Consider the following 13,464-nt stretch of genomic DNA (forward strand, 5'->3'; position numbering starts at 1 on the left):
ATTCACTTCATTGGCAATAGGGAGATACCTGAAGATCTTTGTGCAGAGGAGGGAATGGACCACATCTAGGTACAAAAAAATTTATTCTGACTGGAGGGAAGAAGAAGAACTTATTGCAATAGTCTAGGGGAATGAGACCGGAGGCTTCTGGTGGAGTAATAGCATTGGGAATAGAGAACCAATGACTGATTCAGGAAATGTTGTACAGCTTGAATTGACACAAGTTAGTAAATAAGTAAAAAGGCACAGAAGGAAGAGCGAAAGACAACCACAAGGTCAGGAGAGATTATATGAATAGTGAGGTAAATGAAGCAGAAAAAATGAAGTTTGTGGGTAAGAGGGAAAAGATTTTAAGTTCAATTTTAGGCATGTCATGCTTTATTGTTGTTTGTCCTATTGTTCTTGAAGTAGACAATAACATCAGGGAAGTGATGCCGTGACATGCAAGTGAATTGGATTCAAGTGAAGGAGGGCTGTGCAAAATCACCAGCTTTGAGATATAGATCAGGATGACTGGAGATGACCCTGAATGCAGTGGCTAAGGTCTTTAACATGTCTCAGTTTGACCGAGGCAATGCCCATTCATTGAAAAAGGCTAGGTAAGACATGTCAAGTTTTAGGTTCTGGTAGGACAACCAATCTGTGATATCCTATGTGCAACTGGAAATTCAAGTCAACAGATCACAAGTGAGGCAGATATAAGTTTGAGATAATAGTTGAAGCCATTGGACTGAATCAGATTGTCAAGAGAGGAAAAAAGGGGAGGGCCAATAAGAGATCCTCAGGGACTCCTATTTTAAGGGATCAAGAAAATGATGAGGAGTCAGTAGAGACAGAGAAGGAATACTTTGAGTGATTGGGAGCAGGAGAAGGTGATGTCTCTGAACCCAAGGGAAGAAATAATATACAGAGGAAATGGATAGACAACAATGTCAAATGCTGCCATGAGTTCAAAAAAAGAGGGTAATGGAAAGAAATTGGATTTAGCAATTAGGAAGTCACTAGCAACTTTTGAGAGAAGAGGTTTACTAGAGTAGTGAGTGGTCAGATTTCAAAGGGTTTGGAAAGAGTAAGGAAGTAGCAGAAAGAAGTACAAATTTTTCAAGAAGATTAGAAATGGAAATGAGAAGAGATCAGATGGCAAGTAGCTGAGATAGAAGATTTAATGGAAGAATTATTTTTTAAGGATTTAGGAAACCTAAGAATGTTTGTAGGCAGATAAGAAGCCAGTAGAAACACAGAGACTGAAGATGCATAAGAAAGAAAGGGGCTGATAGCTAAAGTAAGATTCTGCAAAAGACAGGAAGGAACATGATTAACTTTAGTGGGGATAAGGTATGGCTCTGAAACCAGAGGGGAAGGAAGTGAGAGAAGGTAATAATACTGAGATTTTTTTTTAAGAATAGAAAGGAATGAAGCAGAGGCTATGACAACTGCTATTAAGTGCAAGATTTGGAGTAAGAGGAGAAAGGAAAAGCTTTAGACTATTTGCTGTGATGAACGAGATAAAGATTTTGACAAAGGTCATGTAAAAGAGTTGTTGAGTCTCACTAAGGATCTTGTTGAGGTCACAGAGTGCTTAAATTTCTACTGCGTGAAAGCAGTTCCACAGCTGGCCTTTTCCCATTGACGCTCAGCAACAGGAGCAAAAGCCGAAAACTTGGATGGTGATGGTCCTCCAGGAAGAATACGGACAAGCACCTCCACACATCTCTGTCCTTGGCTCTGCACATCTACTCTTTCGCAAGGTTTTGTGCCTTTCTCCTTTAGAACACTTCTTAAGTCTGTCCTATTTACCCTACATCTATTCATGTCGTTAGTTGTGAACTCTTGCTCAATGCAATCCTGAATTTCTTGCCTTCCATATGATCAGTATGGTACATACATGGTACCATATGGTGCAATGGAAAGAGCACTGCTTCTGAAGTCAGAAGAACTAGGTTCAAAATCTGACTTACTACCTACGTAGACCTCAGCTTTGTCACTTGCCTTTCTTGGGACTCAGCTTTCTCAACTGTGTAACAAGGATGTTGGAATAGATGGACTCTGTGGTTCTTTCCCTATGACTGCCAAAGCTATCTTCCCGATGCATCAATGTTTTTGCCACCACCCAAGGGCAGGTCCACGGTGATTTTCCATTACAGTAAAACTTGGGATCAATATTCTCACCTTCTCTTTCAAAACACTTTACCAGGCTTTCTGCACTGAACCACTATCTTTGGTTCCTCCTTCTCTCCTTCCTTCAACGAATAATTATCGAGCATCTAAAGAAGGTAAAAATGCATAAGACATGTCCCCGACCTTCAAAAAGGTTACAATTTAGTAGAAAAGATATATACAAACAACAAGATGTAGTAAAGGATGATAGGCGCAATATAAACAGTAGAGAAAGTTGGTGTTATAGAAATCTGGAGGAAGAAGAAAGTGCTTCTAGTTAGGAAAATATGACAAGACTCCATGGAGGAAATGACATTCAAGCTTGGTCCTAAAGGCAGGGGATGGCTATTGTAGAAGGAAATGGGAGGAGGAAGTAAAGACATAAAGGGAAGGAAGCACAAAATATTTTCTGTTTCAAATTTGGAGGACAGGGAAAGTGGGCTATCGGAAAAATTATCAGAGAAAGAGGGATGGGTTGGTTTGTGGATGAATGAGAGGAGTGTGGTTTTAAGAACTCTGGAGTTTGATTTGACAGCAAGTCATCCAGGTGAAATTCAACAACAGACATTTCTTAAGTACCTATTATCATGTAAGATATTTTTTCTAGGTCTGAGAATACAAAGCCTTAAGAGCTGGAGTCAAGAACACCTGGATTTCAATCCAGCCTCTGACACTTATTAAATGTCTGACCTTGGGCAACTTACTTAACTTCTGTGACCTTTGTTTTCACCTAAGAAAAATGAGGGTAATAAAACCTTTAGGACTTATCTCACAGGGTTGCTACTTTAAAGCACTATATGTCAACTATCATTACAAATAAATAATAATCATAATAAAGATCAGATGAAACAGTTCTTACCTTCAAGGAGCTCACACTTCACAGGGAGATGATACAGTGTGTATGTAAAGAAATAATATCCTTTGACCATTTATCAGTTGAACTCCCTAATTGATAAATGGTCAAAAGATATGAACAGGCAGTTTTCAGATGAAGAAATTAAATCTATCTACAATTACATGAAAAAATCCTCTAAATCACTATTGATTAGAGAAGTACAAATTAAAATAACTCTGAGGTACCACCTCACACCTATCAGATTGGCTAACATGACAAAAAAGGAAAATGATGCATGTTGGAGAAGATGTGGGAAAATTGGAACACTAGTGCATTGTTGGTGGAGTTATAAACTGATTCACCCATTTTGGAGAGCAATTTGGAACCATAGCCAAAGGGCTATAAGACTGTACATACCCTTTGACCCAACAATATCACTTCTAGGTCTGTATCCCAAAGAGATCATACAAGCAGGAAAAGCATCCACATGTACTAAAATATTTATAGCAGCTCTTTTGTAGTGGCCAAGAATTGGACATTAAGGGGATGCCCACCAATTGGGGAATGGCTGAACAAGTTGTGGTATGTGAATGTAATGGAATACTATTGTGCTATAAGAAACGATGAGGAGGATTTCAGAAAAACCTGGAAAGACTTACACGAACTGATGCTAAGTGAAGACAGTAGAACCAGGAAAACATACACAGTAACAACAACATTGTGAGATGACCTTTGATAGACTTAGCTCCTCTCAGCAATGCAATGATCCAGGACAATTCCAAAAGACTCATGATGGAAAATGCAGATAGAAGCACACTATTTTCTCTTTTTTTTCTTTCTCATTTTTTTTCCCTTTTGTTCTGATCCTTCTTTCACAACATGACTAATGTGGAAATACATTTAACATGATTATACATGTATAGCCTATATTAGATTTCTTGCCATCTTGGGGAAGAGGATGGGGAGGGAGAGAAGGAGAAAAAAAATTGGAACTCAAGATCTTATAAAAGCATATATTGAAAACTATCTTTACATGTAATCAGAAAAAAAAACCATACTATTGGGGGGGGAGAATGTAAGTTTGTTGAGGGCAAGGACTGCTTTGTTTTTGTCTTTGGATATCTATGCTTAGAAGAGTACTTTAGACATAATAAGTCTTAAAAGAAAGAAAGAAATATACAGTAATTTGAGGAGGAAGAGGACACTAAAAATAGGGGAATTAGGAAAGGGTTCAAAGTGGAAGAAGAAATGTTCACAACATAATAAGAGATGTGGGACAGTCACTCAACACCAAGATGAAGGCTGAAGATTTAACTTTGATAATCCTCCACCTTGAGGATAGAGTTGGAGTTGTGGGAAAGAATGAAATCTCTAAAGAACACAGAAAAAAAACAAGGGACCAAAGATAGAACCTTAGTAAATGCCACCATTTTGGAGAGAAAGAAAAACGAGTAAAGAAGACAGAAAGAATAGAGTCACAATAGCTCTGTTCTGCAGAAACCTTTCCAGGCTTGCCAGACCCATTTGTTATGCCCCTTTACTGCCCTCATCTACCCTCCTCCCATTACTTCACATAATTATCACCTTGCTATTTGAACTTCCTCTTATGCTTAGGATAACCTAACCCCCATCTTCTCTCACTAAGCCTTCTCTTTTTTCCTTCACTCAAACAGCTCTTGAAACCTAACCTTGTTCAGAAAGCCTTCCCTAACTGATTATTTTTTTACCCTATCCAGCCATCCAGTTCACCTATCTCCCCTTCACTCATCACTTAGAGAATAGAGGAGGCTTTGCATTTAATCAATGTAAGAACTTCATATATTTCCTTAATGTTTGCTCAGTTGCTTATATGTTCTTTTTAAGTTCATCATTAGCATTCTCCGTTTGAGGTCACAGACTTCTAGAGAGCACCTGATATGTTTAACTTGCTTGATAACTACCTAGGATTAAAAAAAAATACCTAGGATAAAAAAAAATAGAGGTACCTAATAAAGGACAATAATATTGCAATTCACTTTTCAACTCAACAAACATTAGATTTCACTGAACACAAAACTGAGATGAAGATGAAGATGTTCAGCTCAGCTCAATTGCTACCACCTACCTATAAGAGTTTTCTTATTCAACCTCTCCTCTACTCAACTCCCCAAAATCAATTTGTATTTACCTTGTGCATATTTCATGCTTAATTATCTGAGCAAATTTTGTTTCCCTTAGTAGAATGTCTGCTGTAAGCTCCTTGAGGGCAAGGACTATTTCCTCCTCATTTTTTATATCCCCAACCCTTGTTGTTCAGTCATTTCAATCATGTCTGACTCTCCATTTGGGGTTTTCTTGGCAAAGATGCTGACACTATTTGTCATTTCCTTCTCCAGCTCATTTTACAGATGAGGAAACTGAGGCAAATAGAGTTAAATGACTTGCCTAGGGTAATACAGCCAGTATGCGTCTGCAGCTGCATTTGAACTCAGGTCTTCCTGACTCTAGGCCTGGTGCTCTATCCAGTGTATCGCCACCTCGCTGTCCAGAACATAGCAGACACTTAATAATAAATAATAATAACATTCCTAATAAATCATATTATATTAATGATAGTATTAATAACAAATGTTTGCTCAATTGATCATGATGATGATACACTAATGATAAGCCTAGTGATAAGAGAAGTCTTCCCTCCTGTTCTTTCAGACTACAGGGCCTTAAGTCTTGATTCCCATTTATCCTTAGACTAAGCAGTTCACAAAGACTTCTTGGGGCAGAACTAAGAGATTTTAACGAAGAGGTGGAGAAAAAATAGTCCCTTTCAAATGAAGGTACCTTGTAATACTGTTAGAGACCTGAAATTAGTTTTGTTTTGTTAGAGAAAACTTTCTAGGGAAGAAAAGGTTTACTAAAGGATTTGGAGGATGAGGATAACGACCAATGATGAACAGACTGCTTCTGAACCTAGGAATTTGTAAGGAAGACACCGATAGGACTATATGACTTAGTCACTGGAAAAGTAGTTTATACATAAAGGACTTCCTGGCATCTTTGTTCTGTGTTTAAACCACTCTATAAAAATATTTCCTACAGGTGAAAAAAGGAAGCTAAATAATCCTATTGCCTAAGAGGGGGCAGACCTGTGATCTCATCCTAAGGCAGCCAATAAGTAGCTTTGTCACTCAGGTAAGTTAGTTAACATCTCTGAGACTCAAGTCTCTCTAGCAATAAAATAAGGGGGGGGGGGTGGACTAGAAGATCTCAGTGGGTCCCTTAGAACTTGGATATTTTTAGGATTCTACCTATATTTAGTGGGGGGAGGGGGAGAAGGGAAAAAACCAAACTTGCATATACGAAGAAAGTGCTTTATAAACCCTAAAACACTATAGAAATATGAGCTAATGTTGTTTCAAAACCTGAAATGTAAATTTTGTATTCTGGAATTTGTTAACTATTTCCATAGGTGTAGTGTGTGTGTATATATATGCATACATCAAAAATTCAACATGACCATAAGAGGCACAATGGATGGAATGAACCAGGCCTGGTTTTGAATTCCAGTTCTGATTCTTATTAGCTCTGTGACCCTACATGTCACTTAACCTCTCTGCAAATCTCAATTTTTCTCATTTGTAAAATGGGAATAATTACTTTGTACCACCTACCTCACAAAGCTGTCACAAGGATTAAATGTGATAATACTGGTAAAAATGCTTTGTAACTTACATAACATAAATTCAGCTATTATTATTTACATCTGTGATGCCTTAATATTCAGGGCCCAACACCTGGAGGATTTCAATGGGTCATAGGATGCAAAGGAAATAACACAGTCCTGCTTACCACCACACCTACCCATCTAACGTAACATTCTCAGGGTTAAATATATTGTTTAACCTGTAACACAGGACAAGTGAAATGGGGGCAGGAGAAATGGGAGGAAGAAAGTAGGGGCAGCTTTATGTTTCATTCATCTGAAACTCTTTTAATGCTCCAGTTCTTTCTAATGACATCAAATGGGGCATTTCTCCTGTCTGGGGGGAAAAAAGGCATGTACCAGGGCTATTATTATGCAGAGGCGTAGCCAAATGTTCCTTTTGAAACTCTGATAATGACCACAAACTCCAAATTCAATGTCTTTTCTTGAAAATAGACCTGAATCTTGATTCTTTTCTTGGCAGTGAAACTCAAGAGAAACCAAACATTTTCTTACCCAGCATCCAATGTCCCTGTCCCAGAAAGGGAAACTACTGATGGGATTTCATTTCAGCCTATTGATCATCTGCAGCAAAGCCCAAAGGCAAACAAACAGGTCACACTATTCAAAGAAAACAGACGAGCCCCAAAGCAGCTGCAGCAGCAGCAATTGAAAGTTTTGAGGGTGTTTGGGGGTTTTTTAAACGAAAACTTTTTGGATGTATAGCTTCATGCAGATAAAAACAAGGTAGATCTTAAACTTGTTTTTTAAATAATGTGTAAAGCCTCATCTGAAAATAAGTATTTGTATGTAGCCACAACCCTGTGGGCGTACACATTGAAAGACATTTCCATGACTGCTACTGTAAACTAGGACGAAAGGCTAAAAATGTCAAGTTGAGACACCCTAACTGTAATTTTTTCCCCCGGTACCTTCAGTAACAACTAGAGAAAACACACTTTGTTCGTACAGGAAACAAAATATCAACTCCTCTTGAAGCTAACAAACGCACCCAAGTGAGAGAAATGCAGCCTTTCCGTGTCTTTGGCACTTTGGGCATCATCCGGGGGCTCTGGGTCCAACTTTATTCCCCTCCCCACTTACAGGCTCAGGCTCGGGCTGCGGGTCCCAGGCTTTGGGGCTGCTGCGGCTCCGCCGGCCAGCGACTGCTCTCTCCTCTTACTTCTCCTCTTCTTCCTCCTCCTCCTCCTCCTCTTCCTCCTCCTCCACCTCCTCCTCAGCTCCAGCTCTCTCTGCTGCAGGGCAGAAGCTTCCTTCTCGCAACCAACACCTTCTCTCACTACTGAGCATGCCCAGCGCTGGAGTCACCCAGGAGTTTAAATGGACAGATTCCACCTTTCCGGGTTTTCGAGGCCACTCCAGCTTGAGAGGACCGAGAGGACACCTCGTGCGCCCTGAGGGCAGGAGAAGAAGACAGCGGTGGAGCGAGTGGAAGGATAAAGGGACTCGGGGCAAAAATATGATTTAGGTTGAGGAGACCAACTTAATAGGTTTCCCCCAAAGTAAAGGCACTCTCTGCAGGAAGAAATTTGGATTTGCTAAGTCTGATTAACGTCGGAAAGGTACATTCCTACCATCACCTTGGTGCAGGTCAGATGCTGCTGCAAAGCGTCCCTGGTACATTCTTTTGCATAATCTGGCCTCCTTGAGCCGAGCTGGAACCATTAAGGGGCTTTTAGGAAGGCTTTTTTCCCCCTTGGGCAAAGGGAGATGTTGGACAGACTGAGAGCAGGAAGGCGTGTCAGAAGTTAGCCAAGCCAGCTCCTTTATTTCCCAGACGAGGAAACCAAAGGCCAGAAAAGTGAAAGGAGCCCAAAGTCACACAGCGAGCAAGCTGATGTGTTAGGATTTGAACCCAGATTCTCTGACTCTAAATCCTCTACTTTTTGCACCACCATATTTCATGTATGGCTTTCTCTCCAACTTTGTAGAAGAAAGAAAGAAAGGGAGAGAGAGAGAGAGAGAGAGAGAGAGAGAGAGAGAGAGAGAGAGAGAGAGAGAGAGAGAGAGAGAGATGTGAAAAGAACAGAAGTGTAATACTGTCTGACATGAGCCAAGTCAATGGAATGCAGCCTAATGCCTTTTCTAGGAATTTTACCTTAAGCCTAACTAAACAGTGATCCTATCACTCAATTACTTGTCTGGAGCTAGAACTTACCTCGTTAATTCAGCCTTCTCTGAAATAGGAAACAAATACATTTATAATCTGCACCACACCACGTAGCTGTAAATTCTACTATTATTGTCTGTGAAAAAAGTCTCTGAGGTTTATTCTCTGAGGGGCACATATATGCCCGTCTTGTTTATACAGTAGATTTTAAGTTCCTTAAGGACTGAGACCATGTTTTGTAGGGTTTTTTTAAACAATTTTTTTTTAGTTTTCAACATTCACTTCCATAAGATTTTAAGTTTCAAATTTTCTGCCCAAGATGGCATGCAGTCTGATATAGACTCTACTTATACACTCACATTAAGCATATTTTCTCATTAGTCATGATGTAAAGACGAATTAGAACCAATGGGAGCAACTACGAGAAAGAAGAATCAAAACAAAACAACAAAAGAAAAGGAAAGCAAATAATATGCTTCCATCTGCATTGAGATTCCATAGTTCTTTCTCTGGATGTGGATAGCTTTTTCCATCATGAGTCTTTTGGAATTGTATTAGATCTTTGCATTGCTGAGAAGAGCTAAGTCTATCAAAGTCAGTTATCACACAGTGTGGCTGTTACTGTGTACAACGTTCTCATTCTGCTCACTTCATTCAGCATCAGTTCATATAAGTCTTTCCAGGTTTTTCTGCAGTCTGCCTGCTCTTCATTCCTTATAGAACGATAGTATTCCATTACATTCATATATCACAGCTTGTTCAGCCATCCCCAATTGATGGGCATCCCCTCAATTTCCAATTCTTGGCCACCACAAAAAGGATTGTTACAAATATTTTTCTACATGTGGGTCCTTTTCCTGTTTTTATGACCTTTTTGGGATATAGACCTAGAAATGATATTGCTGGGTCAAAGGTATGCACAGTTTTATAGCCCTTTGGGCATGGTTCTAAATTGCTCTCCAAAATGGTCGGATCAGTTCACAATTCCACCAACAATGCATTAGTGTTCCAATTTTCCCACATCTTCTCTAACATTTATCATTTTCCTGTTTTGTCATGTTAGCCGGTCTGATAGGTATGATGTGATACCTCAGAGTCATTTTAATTTGCATTTCTCTAATCAATAGTGATTTAGAGCATTTTTTTCATATGACTATAGATAGCTTTAATTTCTTCCTCTGACAGCTGAAAATGGTCATATCCTTTGACCATTTATCAATTGGGGAATGACTTGTATTCTTATAAATTCCACTCAGTTCTGTATATATTTTAGATATGAAGCCTTTATCAAAGGCACTAGTTGTAAAAATTGTTTCCCAGCTTTCTGCTTCCCACCTAATCTTGTTTGCATTGGCTTTGTCTGTACAAAAGCTTTTTAATTTAATGTAATCAAAGTCATCCATTTTGCATTTCATAATGTTCTCTATCTCTTGTTTGGCCATAAATTCTTCCCTTCTCCATAGATCTGATAGGTAAATTATTCCTTGCTCTCCTAGTTTGCTTATAATATCTATCTTTATATCTAAATCATGTACCCATTTTGATTTTATCTTGGAATAGGTTATAAGATGTTGATCTATGCCTAGTTTCTGCCATACTATTTCCCAGTTTTCCTGAAAGTTTTTGTTAAATAGTGAGTTCTTATCCCAGAAGCTAGAGTCTTTGAATTTATCAAATAGTTGGTTATTGTAGTCATTGACTGTTGTGTCTTGCATATTTAGCCTGTTCCACTGATCCACCACTCTATTTCTTAGCCAGTACCAAGTAGTTTTGATGATTGCTGCTTTATAATACAACTTAAGATTTGGTACAGCTAGACCACCCTTCCCTTGCATTTCTTTTCATTATTTCCCTGATATTCTGGACCTTTTGTTCTTTCAGATGAATTTTGCTATTATTTTTTTTCTAGCTCTATAAAATAATGTTTGGTAGTTTGATTGGTATGGCACTGAATAAGTATATTAATTTAGGCAGAATTGTCATTTTTATTATATTAGCTTGGCCTACCCATGAGCAACTGATATTTTTCCAATTATTTAGATTTGACTTTATTTGTGTGAAAAATGTTTTGTAATTGTGTTCATATAGTTCCTGAGTTTGTTTTGGCAGGTAGACTCCCAAATATTTTATAATGTCCACTGTAACTTTAAATGGAATTTCTCTTTCTATCATTTGCTGTTGGGCTTTGTTAGTAATATATAGAAATGCCGATGATTTATGTGAGTTTATTTTATATCCTGCTACTTTTCTAAATTTGTTTATTGCAAGTAATTTTTACTTGATTCTCTAGAATTCTCTACGTAGACCATTATATCATCTGCAAAAAGTGATAGCTTTGTTTTTTCTTCACCTATTCTAATTCCTTCAATGTCTTTTTCTTCTCTTATTGCTTTTTTTTGCTTTTATAGTTTTTTTCAATAGCTAGCATTTATATTTACAGATGAGGAAACTGAATCTGAGAGGCTGTGACTTTTCAAGGGTTACATGCCAGCAAACATTTGAAGTAGTATTTGAACTTGGGTCTTCCTCACTCCCAGTTCAGTACTCCACTGTGCTACCTACCTGTCTCCCCCAAAGCATGTAACAATACTGAGCACCTAGTAGTAGCAGTAGTAGTAGTAATAATAGAATAATAATAGATAGAATATATGCATACATATATGTGTATGTGTGTATATATATGTATATATGTGTGTGTGTATATATATATATATATATATACACACACATACACACATATACACACATATAATATTTTAAGGTTTGCAAAGTACTTTACACATACTTTCCGACTTGGTCCTCAACAACCCTGTGAGGTAGATGCTGTTATTGTCCTCACTTTACCAATTAGGAAACTTGTCCAGGGTCATACAGCTAGTTAGGAACTGCAAGAAGATTCTATCATAGGTCTTTCTGACTACAAGTCCTGTGCTCCATTTATTACTCCATCTAGTGCTTAATAAGTATTTGATTACTATAATAATAATAACAACAACTAACACATAGTGTTTTAAAGTATGTAAAGTGCTTTACAAATGATCTCATTTAAACTGCACAATGACCTTGTCAAATGGGTACTACAGTTATTATTGTCTCTCATTTACAGGCGAGCAAACTGAGGCCCAGTGACTTGGCCATAGTGTCACACGGCTCATAATGGTCAAGGTGGAATTCCAACCCTCATAAAATTGAGGCTCTGTCTGATCTCTAGGTTGATGTTGGTAAGAGTCATAGTTGGTGCCTGCATTCATTTATCCAATTATCATTTATTAAGTGCCTACTGTGTTCTAGGCATTGTACTTCATGTATACGGAATACAAAGAAGAAAATGAAACAGTTGCTACTTTCTAGAAACTCCCCTTCTGTTGAGAGGAGGGAATACAAAGTACAAAGAAAAGTAGTATACATGCATACAAAGTAATTGGGGGCAAGTGGGAGTGGAGGACAGAAGATGGATAATCAGAAAAGTCTTCCTATAGCAAGCGGCACTTGATTTGTGAGCATTAAGGGAAGCTAGGAATTCTGTAAGACAGAGGTGAAGAGGAAATGCATTTTAGGCAGAGGCAACAGCCTATACCAAGGTACAGATATAAGACATACATATAGCAACATAAGGAATGTTGGTTTAACATTCTGGTTACATTCTGAGAAGGGAAACTATATCCTGTTTGCTTCATTGCTTTGTTTTAGCCCCACTTCAGCTTGTTAGTTACTACATAATTTTGCCATTAAAACAGGGACAATATTTCAGTGTAGCTGTTGCCAACCTGTGGTCTGAGGCCCCCTGGGGGACTCTTGGAGTTATTGCAAGGGGCCTTAGCCTCCATTTTTGAACCAAAGCATCCTGAACTTTATTTAGTTCCTATTAAATATACATTCTGACTTGGTGCAACAAATAAACAAAATATTTTCTTTTGGTTGAATGAGTACGTATCAGACATAAATATATGCCGTTTTCAAGTGTGTGGAACACCTATTATTAAAAAATTAAAATTAGGTGTAATACTAAATAATGCTCCAAATCACTAAAAGCAGGAGATATGTAAGTTAAAACAACTGAGCTTCCATTTTACATCCATCAGATTGACCAAGATGACAAAATGGGGGGTAATGGTCGTTGTTGGAGGGCTTTGGGAGACAAAACAAATTCGCTGCGGACTGAGCTGAATTGGTCCAATCATTCTGGAAAGCAATTTGGAATCACATCCAAAAGGTCACTAAACTGTCAATAACCCCTGATCCAACAATACTGTTACTAAGCATAAATCCTAGAACAAGTCAAAGATTGAAATAAAGGACCCATAAGAATCAAAATGTTTGTAGCAGCACTTTTTGTTGAAGAAAAAGAGAAATGAAAAAAAAAGAGCACAATGACCACAACAGTGTAAAAGAAAATGACTGAAATATTACATACAGAATTCTGATCAATTCGGTGATCAATCATGGCTTCAGAAGCCTGATAACAAAATACTACTCACTTCTTAGTAGAGAGGTGATGGACCAAACATCTGGAATGAGATATATTTTTGGACATGGCCAATGTCTTGAAATATTTGCTTCACTATACTTATTTTTGTGAGAGTGTGTGAGGAAAGATACCAAACATACGGAGAGAAATCTCAAATCTTTTCAATATGGAAGAAAAGCAACTAATAGAATATC

The 13,464-nt window shown here is 38.1% G+C and overlaps 1 protein-coding gene across 1 annotated transcript in view; it reads right to left on the reverse strand.

Moving 5' to 3' along the window:
* Positions 1-7,873, reverse strand: part of PLS1 (plastin 1) — a 149,757-nt gene extending 141,884 nt beyond the window's left edge. Inside the window, exon 1 of the mRNA XM_020970958.2 lies at positions 7,776-7,873. The gene's annotated coding sequence lies outside the window, so the exon portion shown is untranslated. The remainder of the gene's footprint in view (positions 1-7,775) is intronic.
* Between the last annotated feature and the right edge of the window lie 5,591 nt (positions 7,874-13,464).

The sequence above is a fragment of the Phascolarctos cinereus genome, unplaced genomic scaffold (genome assembly GCF_003287225.1).
Source record: "Phascolarctos cinereus isolate Bilbo 61053 unplaced genomic scaffold, phaCin_HiC Scaffold_7;HRSCAF=346, whole genome shotgun sequence".
NCBI classification, from domain to species: domain Eukaryota; kingdom Metazoa; phylum Chordata; class Mammalia; order Diprotodontia; family Phascolarctidae; genus Phascolarctos; species Phascolarctos cinereus.